Source organism: Scylla paramamosain, chromosome 22 (genome assembly GCF_035594125.1).
Source record: "Scylla paramamosain isolate STU-SP2022 chromosome 22, ASM3559412v1, whole genome shotgun sequence".
NCBI lineage: Eukaryota > Metazoa > Arthropoda > Malacostraca > Decapoda > Portunidae > Scylla > Scylla paramamosain.
The window spans coordinates 7,711,805-7,724,301 of record NC_087172.1 but is presented as its reverse complement, the minus strand read 5'-3'; positions in this window follow the sequence as shown (position 1 = coordinate 7,724,301).

Here is a 12,497-nt window from a genome sequence, read left to right as displayed (position 1 = left end):
AAGAGATGAGATATGAAGTTTCCAGTTTAGATTATAAGAAAAAGGAGACTGAGAATGTTCAATGTAGAAGAGGGGGACAGATGAGTGTCACTGAAGAAGTAGAAAGGATTGTGTCGAGTTGATAGATAGAGGAATTGAGTTTTTGAGGCATTGAACAATACTAAGTTTGCTCTGCCCCAATCAGAAATTTTAGAAAGATCAGAAGTCAGGCGTTCTGTGGCTTCCCTGCGTGATATGTTTACCTCCTGAAGGGTTGGACGTCTATGAAAAGACGCGGAAAAGTGCAGGGTGGTATCATCAGCGTAGGAGTGGATAGGACAAGAAGTTTGGTTTAGAAGATCATTAATGAATAATAAGAAGAGAGTGGTTGACAGGACAGAACCCTGAGGAACACCATTGTTAATAGATTTAGAAGAACAGTGACCGTCTACCACAGCAGCAATAGAACGGTCAGAAAGGAAACTTGAGATGAAGTTACAGAGAAAAGGATAGAAACCGTAGGAGGGTAGTTTGGAAATCAAAGCTTTGTGCCAGACTCTATCAAAAGCTTTTGATATGTCCAAGGCAACAGCAAAAGTTTCACCAAAATCTCTAAAAGAGGATGACCAAGACTCAGTAAGGAAAGCCAGAAGATCACCAGTAGAGCGGCCTTGACGGAACCCATACTGGCGATCAGATAGAAGGTTGTGAAGTGATAGATGTTTAAGAATCTTCCTGTTGAGGATAGATTCAAAAACTTTAGATAGGCAGAAAAATAAACCAATATGACGGTAGTTTGAGGGATTAGAACGGTCACCCTTTTTAGGAACAGGTTGAATGTAGGCAAACTTCCAGCAAAAAGGAAAGGTAGATGCTGACAGACAGAGCTGAAAGAGTTTGACTAGGCAAGGTGCAAGCACGGAGGCACAGTTTCGGAGAACAATAGGAGGGACCCCATCAGTTTCATAAGCCTTCCGAGGGTTTAGGCCAGCGAGAGCATGGAAAACATCATTGCAAAGAATTTTAATAGGTGGCATGAAGTAGTCAGAGGGTGGAGGAGAGGGAGGAACAAGCCCAGAATCGTCCAAGGTAGAGTTTTAGCAAAGGTTTGAGCAAAGAGTTCAGCTTTAGAAATAGATGTGATAGCAGTGGTGCCATCTGGTTAAAATAGAGGCGGAAAAGAAGAAGAAGCAAAGTTATTGGAGATATTTTTGGCTAGATGCCAGAAGTCACGAGGGGAGTTAGATCTTGAGAGGTTTTGACATTTTCTGTTAATGAAGGAGTTTTTGGCTAGTTGGAGAACAGACTTGGCATGGTTCCAGGCAGAAATATAAAGTGCATGAGATTTTAGTGATGGAAGGCTTAAGTGCCTTTTGTGGGCCACCTCTCTATCATGTATAGCACGAGAACAAGCTGTGTTAAACCAAGGTTTAGAAGGTTTAGGACGAGAAAAAGAGTGAGGAATGTATGCCTCCATGCCAGACACTATCACCTCTGTTATGCGCTCAGCACACAAAGACGGGTCTCTGACACGGAAGCAGTAGTCATTCCAAGGAAAATCAGCAAAATACCTCCGCAGGTCCCCCCAACTAGCAGAGGCAAAACGCCAGAGGCACCTTCGCTTAGGAGGATCCTGAGGAGGGATTGGAGTGATAGGACAAGATAAAGATATGAGATTGTGATCGGAGGAGCCCAACGGAGAAGAAAGGGTGACAGCATAAGCAGAAGGATTAGAGGTCAGGAAAAGGTCAAGAATGTGGGGCGTATCTCCAAGACGGTCAGGAATACAAGTAGGGTGTTGCACCACTTGCTCTAGGTCATATTCCTTGGAATGACTACTGCTTCCGTGTCAGAGACCCGTCTTCGTGTGCTGAGCGCATAACAGAGGTGAGTGTCTGGCATGAAGGCGTACATTCCTCACTCTTTTTCTCGACCTAAACCTTCCAAACCTTGGTTCAACACAGCTTGTTCTCGTGCTATACATGATAGAGACGTGGCCCAAAAAAGGTATTTAAGCCTTCCATCACCAGAATCTCATGCGCCTTATATTTCTGCCTAGAACCATGTCAAGTCTATTCTCCAACTAGCCAAAAACTCCTTCATTAAAAGAAAGTGTCAAAACCTTTCAAGATCTAAAACCCTCATGACTTCTGTCATCAAGCCAAAAAATATCTCCAATAACTTTGCTTCTTCTTCTTTCCCTCCTTTATTTCAACCAGATGGCAGCACTGCTATCACATCTATTTCTAAAGTTGAACTCTTCGCTCAAACCTTTGCTAAAAACACTATCTTGGACGATTCTGGGCTAGTTGCTACCTCTTTTCCACCCTCTGACTACTTCATGTTACCAATTAAGATTCTTCGCAATGATGTTTTTCATGCCCTTGCTGGCCTAAACCCTCGGAAGGCTTATGGACCTTATGGGGTCCCTCCTATTGTTCTCCGAAACTGTGCCTCCATGCTTGCACCTTGCCTAGTCAAACTCTTTCAGCTCTGTCTGTCAACATCTACCTTTCTATCTTGCTGGAAGTTTGCCTACATTCAGCCTGTCCCTAAAAAAGGGTGACCGTTCTAATTCCTATTTCTTTAATTTCCTGCCTATCTAAAGTTTTTTAATCTATCCTCAACAGGAAGATTCTTAAACATTTATCACTTCACAACCTTTTATCTGATCGCCAGTATGGGTTCTATCAAAGCCGCTCCACTGGTGATCTTCTGGCTTTCCATACTGAGTCTTGGTCATACTCTTTGAGAGATTTTGGTGAAACTTTTGCTCTTGCCTTGGATATATCAAAAGCTTTTGATAAAGTCTGGCACAAAGCTTTGATTTCCAAAGTACCCTCATACGGCTTCTATCCTTCTCTCTGTAACTCTCTCTCTCAAGTTTCCTTTCTGACCGTTCTATTGCTGCTGTGGTAGATGTCACTGTTCTTCTCCTAAATCTATTAACAATGGTGTTCCTCAGGGTTCTATCCTGTCACCCACTCTCTTCTTATTATTCATTAATGATCTTCTAAACCAAACTTCTTGTCCTATCCACTCCTACGCTGATGTATATCACTCTGCACTTTTTTACGTCTTTTCATAGACGTCCAACCCTTCAGGAAGTAAACATTTCACGCAGGGAAGCCACAAAACTCTTGACTTCTGATCTTCTTAAAATTTCTGATTGGGGCAAAGCAAACTTGGTATTGTTCAATTCCTCAAAAACTCAATTCCTCCATCTATCAACTCGACACAACCTTCCAGACAACTATCCCCTCTTCTTCAATGACACTCAACTATATATATATACAGGGTGTCTCAAAAAAATGTACTCACTCTTTGAATGACGAGAAAACCTTTATTTATGAACATAGAGCGAAATGAAATAGCATCGAATACATGAGACAAATGTTCAAATTGATGACTATTATAAATGTACTCAGTCTTTTTTTGTGTTGCAGATATCCTGAATTACTGAAGCTATGGCAGGAAATCAACTTAGTTTCGAAGAAAGGAAGTTTGTCCTGAAATGCTATTGGAAGACCGAAAACGCCACTGAAGTGCAACGCCGGTTCACAAATCAATTTGCAAAACCGCCACCCACGCGTCGGACCATTGCCCGCATCAGAGACAAATTTGAAGCAGATGGAACCGTTCAGAATATCAACAATAAACTTTCAGGACGACCACGGACATCTACGTCCCCTGGAAAAGAACTGCAGGTGCAGGAAACACTCCTTCGATCACCACAGAAATCACTTCGCCAAACTGCTCGGGAAACCCACATCTCAAAAGATAGCGTAAACCGCATCATGAAGCGTCTGCATTGGAAATGCTACATTCCAAGGCTGTGTCAAGCTCTCAACGAAGACGATCCTGACCGGAGAGTCGAATTTTGTGAATGGTACCTGGCAAAATGTGCAGACGATGTCGAGTTTGCACACAAAATTGTGTGGAGCGATGAAGCAACCTTCAAATTAAACGGTACCATTAACCGCCATAATTGCACGTACTGGTGTCCTGCAAATCCTCACGTAACAATTGAACGCCATGTAAACTTACCAGGAGTAACAGTGTGGTGTGGAATATCCGCATTGGGCATCATAGGACCTTTCTTTTTCAACGAAACTGTCAATGGTGAGAGCTACCTCAACTTGCTTCAGGAATTTGTTGGTCCACAAATTACAGAGATGTTTGGTGAAGACAGCGATATTTACTTTCAGCAAGATGGAGCACCTCCCCACTACCATCGCGATGTACGAGCTTACCTTGATGCAGTGTTTCCCGACACATGGATTGGACGAAGGGGCCCCATTGAATACCCTGCGCGTTCCCCAGACCTAACACCCATGTGTAGTGCTGAGAAATTAATTATGTATATTTCTACTTTTTTTCCTAGGCTAGGGCCCATGTAGTGTGCGGGGGTGACCAGAATCTCATGTACCATGTGACTAACCCCTCCCCTTCCCCTCCTCTCCTCAGTGTCCTTTTGTCCTTGCTTTCCCCCCCCCCCTCTCAGCGTCACTGTGTTGACCACTTCTATAACAAATTTACCCAGTGAATAAACGTAATTTCTCCTGCTTGGCCAGGTTATAGAGGCGAATTTTTCACCTAATCCCAGAGAATGGGGAGCCCTTAATACGATAAAATTAATTCTATAATGGTAAGGTCTTAAACCAGCTCAAACAAATCCCAGATAATTACGCCGCGCCAATGAGGTTGACGAATCTGATAAGTCTTCTTTGCTTCGCTGCCTTGTTACCCCTGTTGCTACGCAAGCCGGGAAGAGATACCAGACTTTGACTAATTCCCCAATTGATTTCAAAAGTCCATTGAATTAAACTTCTTAAAGTAACAACTATAAAGTAAACAGTAACTTAATTATTCATATTTTTCATCCCTGAACTCACAACCTAGTCGCCCCCCCCCTACTAAAAACAAAATTATAACTTAATAAATTTCCCCATTGGAAACCTTTATCCTTAGTTTCCCGCCGATTTCCTCACAAGCAAAGCCAGTCTCTCTCGGATTCTCCTCAGGTGAGCATGCAGTCTGATAATCTCCTCCTCCATTTCTTGTAATATTAAGTAAGTGTTTATTTAACAATAATTTACTAAAGCGAGTCTCTCTCGGATTCTCCTCAGACCCTCTTGGATTCCCCTCAGATATTCCTGTTGATAAACTGTTTTCTGAGTGGATAGATATTCGCATTTTTTCGTTCTTTTTTGTTGGTTTTCTCCACGGGACTAGTGAAACCACCTGGTTCGAGATCACCGTGTGAGACTGTCCTCAGGTCTATACATACTTTTTGGGTATATATTTGTTATTTATTTATTTATTCTCTGGTCTCCCCCACAACTCAGTAGTCGCGAAAATATCTCCATCGTAGTTTTTATGTAATTGAAGAATACGCTACCATTTATTTTGTATTTCTGAATTGCTTTCTTTTTATTATTATTATTTCGGATTATTCCATTATTTATTAAAAATCATAAAAGTGTCAGTATTTGTTTTTCTCTTAGTCCAGTGATAGGATTTGTAATTATCGTCTGCCACAAGGGAACATCACACCCCTTAGAGGGCACTAAACTGGTGAGCAGCGGTGGCATTTATTTCGCGACTGACCGAAAGAGGTGGAGACTGGAAATAAGTGTAAATGTTGAAGGTGGCACTTGTAGGGCATAGCCAGATTCCCCGGCATCTAGAGGTAACAAATGTGCAAATTAGGATATTCAGAGCTCCTGGAGCAAAGGCTAGGACTTTCTTTGAGGATGATCGATTAAATCGAGTACTCGAGTGGCAACATGACTTGACCATCTTGTGGATAGGCAGCAACGACATAGAAACATCTACCAATCCCGCTAGGATTTTTTCCGATGTTAAGAACATCATCAAAGAAATCACTGCCAAATGCCAATCACTAGTGCATGTCTGCCAAATTGAACCCAGGACCAACCCTAGGGGAATATCAGTGGAGAAATATAAGAAATTCCAAGTAGGAATCAATAATAGAGTAAAGAGAGCCCTGAAGACCCCAAACATTCATTTTAATAATATTCAATTTGTACAAGAACTGAGCGAGGATGGTGTTCACTGGGATGAGAGAGGCCAAGCTCAAGTAATCAGTAAGATCAAAAGAGTTATTGAAGGTCACAGTAGCAATAGAGAGGCAATGGAGTAGAACACATTGTCCTGGAAGAAGAAAACCTGAGCGCATACTGTGTATCGCAGGTCACCTAACAATCACCCTGAGAGATTGTGTTCTACACCCAGTACGTTAAACTTCCATGTGAGCAAAGATGACTGATAATGTTCGCCTCCCAGGGGGTGGATTAGACCCGTGGCAGGACTTAATGGATCATAACACCAGAGAGAGCCTGGGAGCAGTTAAACATGAAAGTAAAGGGAAAGACTTGAACACTTTAGAACAGGAAGTAGAGGAACTAAAGCAAATCTTAAATCAACAAAATCAGGTAATTGGGCGTTTGGCTAACATCCCTAATTTACACAGAGCACCTAGCACTCCCACCAAACCCCGAGATATCCCAATTCTTGAACTCCACCACCTACAAGGTCTTGACTCAACTACCCAATTGCAAATTTTCATTGAACTGGTGGAGCAAAGTAGCAATGAGGACACCCGCAAAGTGCAAATTGCAAAGAGTAGGGTCAGCAGCGAGCTCGCAGCTCTCATACATAACCATCAAACCTTACATCATTGTCACACCTGGAATAGTATTAAACAATTGCTTCTATCACAATTCTCCCACGAGGTTAACTTTGACAGGGCGTGGAGAGACATAGATGCACAGACATATGATTGGGTAGAATCTCCCCAAGCATTTGCCAACAAATTCACTTGCAAATATGCCACTCTAGAGACGAGCTTTCCAGGAGAGAAACTCCCTAAATGTAAGAAAATTATCAAAAGAAAGTTGTGGCAGGGCTTAACCCAAGAAGCAAAGGCTAGACTAGAAGGTTTCCTGGATGAGGATTATCCTCTTGATAAATTTATTGACAGGGTAGAACATGAGCGCCAACTGCTCGAGGCTGCCCATACTTCCCCCATTGCTAGAATTAAACCTGAACTGGAAAAATCTAATTCAAAACTCATTGGTAGTCCTGACCCAATAACTCAAAATCCCCCAGACCTAACAAATGCAACATCCAAGGAATCAAAGGAAATTTGGGAACTTAAGCAGCAGATTAAAAGTCTCACTGATCAAGTAGGAAGGTTGAGAACCTCCCCCTCTCCAACACAACCCGCTAAATATTGCTCACACTGTCGAACCCATAGTCACACGCTGAGAGAGTGCTGGAGAAAACCTGCCCGTGGATCATGCTTTGACTGTAGACAGCATGGGTGCTGGAGAGGAAATAAAAGCTGCCCCGGAAAACCAAATCAGAATATATGACTCACCCAGGGATTCACATCCCCCGCTATCAATCTCATAGTTAACAAGAAAATTCTTAAAGCTGTCATTGACACTGGTAGCGGCTATACTTTAATCACAGAGGCTGCGGTAGAGAAATTAGAAGGAACTATATCACAAAGGCGAGCAGTACCTATACTACAAGGGGTAACTGGTTCACCCTTACGAATCTTGGGGATGACCTTACTAGAGATAGGAGTAGGTGAAGAGACTATACACAAACAATGGTGCCCTGTAGTCCCGAATAGCTACCTTGACGCTGACGTCTTACTCGGGACAGACATACTTTCACAAGCTCCTTTTCAATGGAATGGTAAAACAAATACAGTAAAGTGGGGTAAAACCACATACCTTGTTAATCATATCAAAAGGCAGAAAGGCAAGGTGGAACGAGTTCACGAGGTACCTATTCTTCCTACCACTCCCAGTCAAACAGAACACATCCGTCTAACTCATACCATCAAACGCGATCCCTACCGAGCTCAGTTTCTTCCTATCTCGGTGAAAGAAAACCCAGGAGAAACTTTGTTAATCCAGCCTCAGCCATGTTTAACGCCTAATCATCACCCCTTGATTGTGACAGTAGATGAGAATAAAAAGGTCCCCCTCCCATTTATTAATGATACTAAGGGCCGGAAAACAATCAAACCAGGAACCCTATTAGGCACTTTTGAAAACATCTCCTCCCCGATGATCAGAGTCATCCACCAAAAGCAAGCCACTCCTTCCCTAGAAATCCACAATGATCTGTTGCCACACAACGACCAAACAAGGTGTCAGGAATCAAAGAGTAGGCCACAAAGACTCGAGGAGTTGATAAGACAACAGAAATGGAGTAACCTTACTAGAGAGCAGAAAACAATCTTAAAAAATATCATTCTCAATCACCATGATTTATTCATAGTAGACAAAAACGAACTTGGATTAATGAAAGGGCCTCCTGCTAAAATTAATATCTCTAATCCAGAGCCTAGTCGTGGTCCTAGGTACCGATACCCCGAGGAAGCAAAAACCCTGATATCAAACATGTTAACAGATATGGAGAACAGAGATATCATTGAAAAATCTACATCTGCATGGCTCTCTCCTATAGTATTAGTCAATAAACCGGATGGAAGTAAAAGAATGTGCCTTGACTACCGACATGTCAACAAGCACCTAACTACTGATATTTACCCGCTTCCCCGCCTAGAAGAATTAGTTGAACAAGCAGCTGGCCATCAGTTCTATGCCACGCTAGATATGAGGGAGGCTTATTTTCAAATTCTATTGGAGGAAGGTAGCAGAGACCTCACAGCCTTCAGTGATGGGGTGACTCTCTATAGGTTTAAAAGGCTACCTTTTGGATTAAGCTGTTCTCCAGCTATCTTTACTAGACATATGGCCTCATTGTTAGCTCCTCTCGTGAAGAAGGGTTGGATGAAAAATTACTTAGACGACCTAATCATTTGGGCTTCAGACTTCACCACACTCAGCGAAAGACTCAGTGAAACTTTCGCTTTACTTAAAGAAAACGGAGTCAAGCTTAACTTATCTAAATGCGAAATGGCAAAGACTGAAGTTACGTTTCTTGGTCATAAAATTTCACAAGAAGGTAGTCAACCCGACCCAAAGAATGTAGAGGCAGTATTGGAAATGAAACCGCCCACTAAGGTCAAGGAAGTGAGACGATTTTTAGGTATGGCAGGATTTTATAGGAAACACATCAGTAATTTCGCTCAAATAGCCACTCCACTTACCAACCTAACGAAAAAAGATCAACCTTTCCTTTGGACAGACAAGTGTCAGGAGGCATTCGATACCTTAAAAAGATCTCTTGCCCAGGCCCCTATACTAGCGAGAGCGCAAAGTAACCAGCCGTTCATTTTAACAACTGATGCCAGTAATACCCACGTAGGAGGCGTCTTAAGTCAAACTCAGGAGGATGGGTCCGTCAGACCTTTGGGCTATTTTTCAAAAAAATTAAACTCCACTGAGAATAGGTACTCAGCTACAGATAAAGAAGCCTTGGCAGTACTTCTCTCTTGTAGACATTTCCATCATTATTTGTGGGGAACTAGCTTCACTATATTCACAGATCATCAGCCTCTTACTAGTATATTCAAAAGAAAGACCAAATCTGCCAGGATGAACCGCTGGATACTAGAGATGAGAGAATACCAATACAACATCCAATATGTGAAGGGAAAGTATAACTACGTGGCCGATCAGCTCTCTCGCCCAGTGAGGATCATTCAGCGATGTCCTACTCCAAACTATTTAGGCCTGACTTTAGAACAAATCAAGATTCAACAAAGGGAAGAAATTAAGTGGAGAGACATGATAGAGTATCTGGAAGGAGGGTCTATACCTACCAAAAAGTATCATAAGAGTATATTGCACCAGTTCACTATAATTGATGAGTTGCTGTACTACGCTAAGGAAAACATTGATGGCAGCATTCATTATTCATTGGTAGTTCCTCAGGTTCTGATTCCTAAAGCTTTAGAACATGCACATGAGCTTTCTGGCCACCTGGGTCAGAAAAAGACAATTAAAAAGGCCGAAGAATTGTTTTACTGGTGTAATCTCAAGTTTGACGTAACCCAGTACGTAAAGAATTGCCTTACCTGTCAAAGATTTAAAACCTCTCCAGGGTTACAGCAGCCTTATCAGGAATTACCTTCAGTAGAGAAGCCCTTAGATAGGATAGGTATAGACCTGACGGATATGATTGCAGGCAGTGGTGGCTACCGATATGTGTTGACTATCGTAGATCACTTTAGCCGATTTGTGAAGTTCTATCCACTCAAAAACAAACTATCAGAGGGAATTGTAGAGGCGCTGCAGCAGTACATTACCGACTTCGGGACTCCTCACTCCATCGTCCTGGACAACGGGGGCGAGTTCACCTCCCAGATCTTCCAACAATTCTGCCAGCAACACCTCATCACCCTCTGTTACACCACTCCCTACCACCCGCAAGGGAACGCCATCACCGAACGACTCCATCGCACGCTCAAATCCATCTTGGCTTCCATGTGCCGAGGTTACCCGCTACGGTGGCCTCGCCTACTCCCTGTGTGTCAGGCCACTATGAATGCCGCCGTCCATACCAGTATCGCCCAACAACCTTTCTTCGCGTTTTTCTCCCGGCATGCGCCCCGAGTGGTGGGTGCCAGGCTACCCGCAATTGATGGTGACGAGCAAGACGTGGATGTGGTCCGCCGGCTGATCCGGGAAACACACGAGAAAATGACTCGGAAATACCGTAATGCGGCCAACAGGAAACGCAAGGAGCAGAAGGTAGACATTGGGGCGTTGGTGTGGGTGAAGCGAGAAACTACAGAGTCAGGAGTGTGTAAGAAACTGTGTGTTCGTTGGGACGGCCCATATAAGGTGGTGGAAGTTTTAAGAGGAGGCGGTGGTTATGTGGTGAAAGACCCTTTCTCGGGAAAGATGGTGCAAAGAGCGGCAGAAAAGATCAAACAGTTTCACAGTGAGGAAGAGTACGTAGTTGCAGCTCAAGACACAGTGTTCCAACCTGATATAGAAACTGAAGTGTTACCGCCTAGAGTGCGTAACCGTCCCAGACGCTATATTGAGGAATGTTAATGTCGCTGGAAAGACGGTATAGAAAAGAGCAGAGTGCTTGGGGTAAATAGAGTCCCCCCCCCTTACTTTTGCATGGTCTGGCTGGACTGGTTGTAATGAATCGTGGTATGACGGGTATGGGTACTATGTGAGAGGTGATGTAAGAATTTGAGAAGGAATAAGGAACCACTTTAATTCGCAGACTACTACTGCACTCGACAACCCGTTCGGGCCATACTGTGGTGGATTACTTCAGGACGTGGCGAGCGCTTCGCGTAATCATCTGTAGTATCTCGTGGTATGAGTGAATGTGTGGATGAGTAAATGACTGTCCGAGTGGAAGGAACCGAGTACTGGGGTGGCCGAATCTCGTTTCAGAGAGTGACGGAGTGACTTAAGGTTAAGTCCTCACACCACAGGAGGTCAAGAGGCTGGTTGGGGTGGAATTTCTTTTCTTTTTCCTTGAGATGAGAGAAAGAGCCGAGTTATGTCTCCAAGGGACATTGTGGTAATATGGCCCACAAGCCATTGTATGGGAGAGAATGTCAGAGTTATTTCCCGACAGAGATCACGTGCAGTTCGTCAGCCTGGCTTGGTTATGTGGTGGTGAGGGGAGTTTCTAATTACTCGGATGTGAAGGTGTTATTTTATTTTTTTTGGTAAGGAGAAAAGAGAGAGGTGAAAAATTCTAGAACGGATGAAAGGCTCGTGTAGTGCTGAGAAATTAATTATGTATATTTCTACTTTTTTTCCTAGGCTAGGGCCCATGTAGTGTGCGGGGGTGACCAGAATCTCATGTACCATGTGACTAACCCCTCCCCTTCCCCTCCTCTCCTCAGTGTCCTTTTGTCCTTGCTTTCCCCCCCCCCCTCTCAGCGTCACTGTGTTGACCACTTCTATAACAAATTTACCCAGTGAATAAACGTAATTTCTCCTGCTTGGCCAGGTTATAGAGGCGAATTTTTCACCTAATCCCAGAGAATGGGGAGCCCTTAATACGATAAAATTAATTCTATAATGGTAAGGTCTTAAACCAGCTCAAACAAATCCCAGATAATTACGCCGCGCCAATGAGGTTGACGAATCTGATAAGTCTTCTTTGCTTCGCTGCCTTGTTACCCCTGTTGCTACGCAAGCCGGGAAGAGATACCAGACTTTGACTAATTCCCCAATTGATTTCAAAAGTCCATTGAATTAAACTTCTTAAAGTAACAACTATAAAGTAAACAGTAACTTAATTATTCATATTTTTCATCCCTGAACTCACAACCTAGTCGCCCCCCCCCTACTAAAAACAAAATTATAACTTAATAAATTTCCCCATTGGAAACCTTTATCCTTAGTTTCCCGCCGATTTCCTCACAAGCAAAGCCAGTCTCTCTCGGATTCTCCTCAGGTGAGCATGCAGTCTGATAATCTCCTCCTCCATTTCTTGTAATATTAAGTAAGTGTTTATTTAACAATAATTTACTAAAGCGAGTCTCTCTCGGATTCTCCTCAGACCCTCTTGGATTCCCCTCAGATATT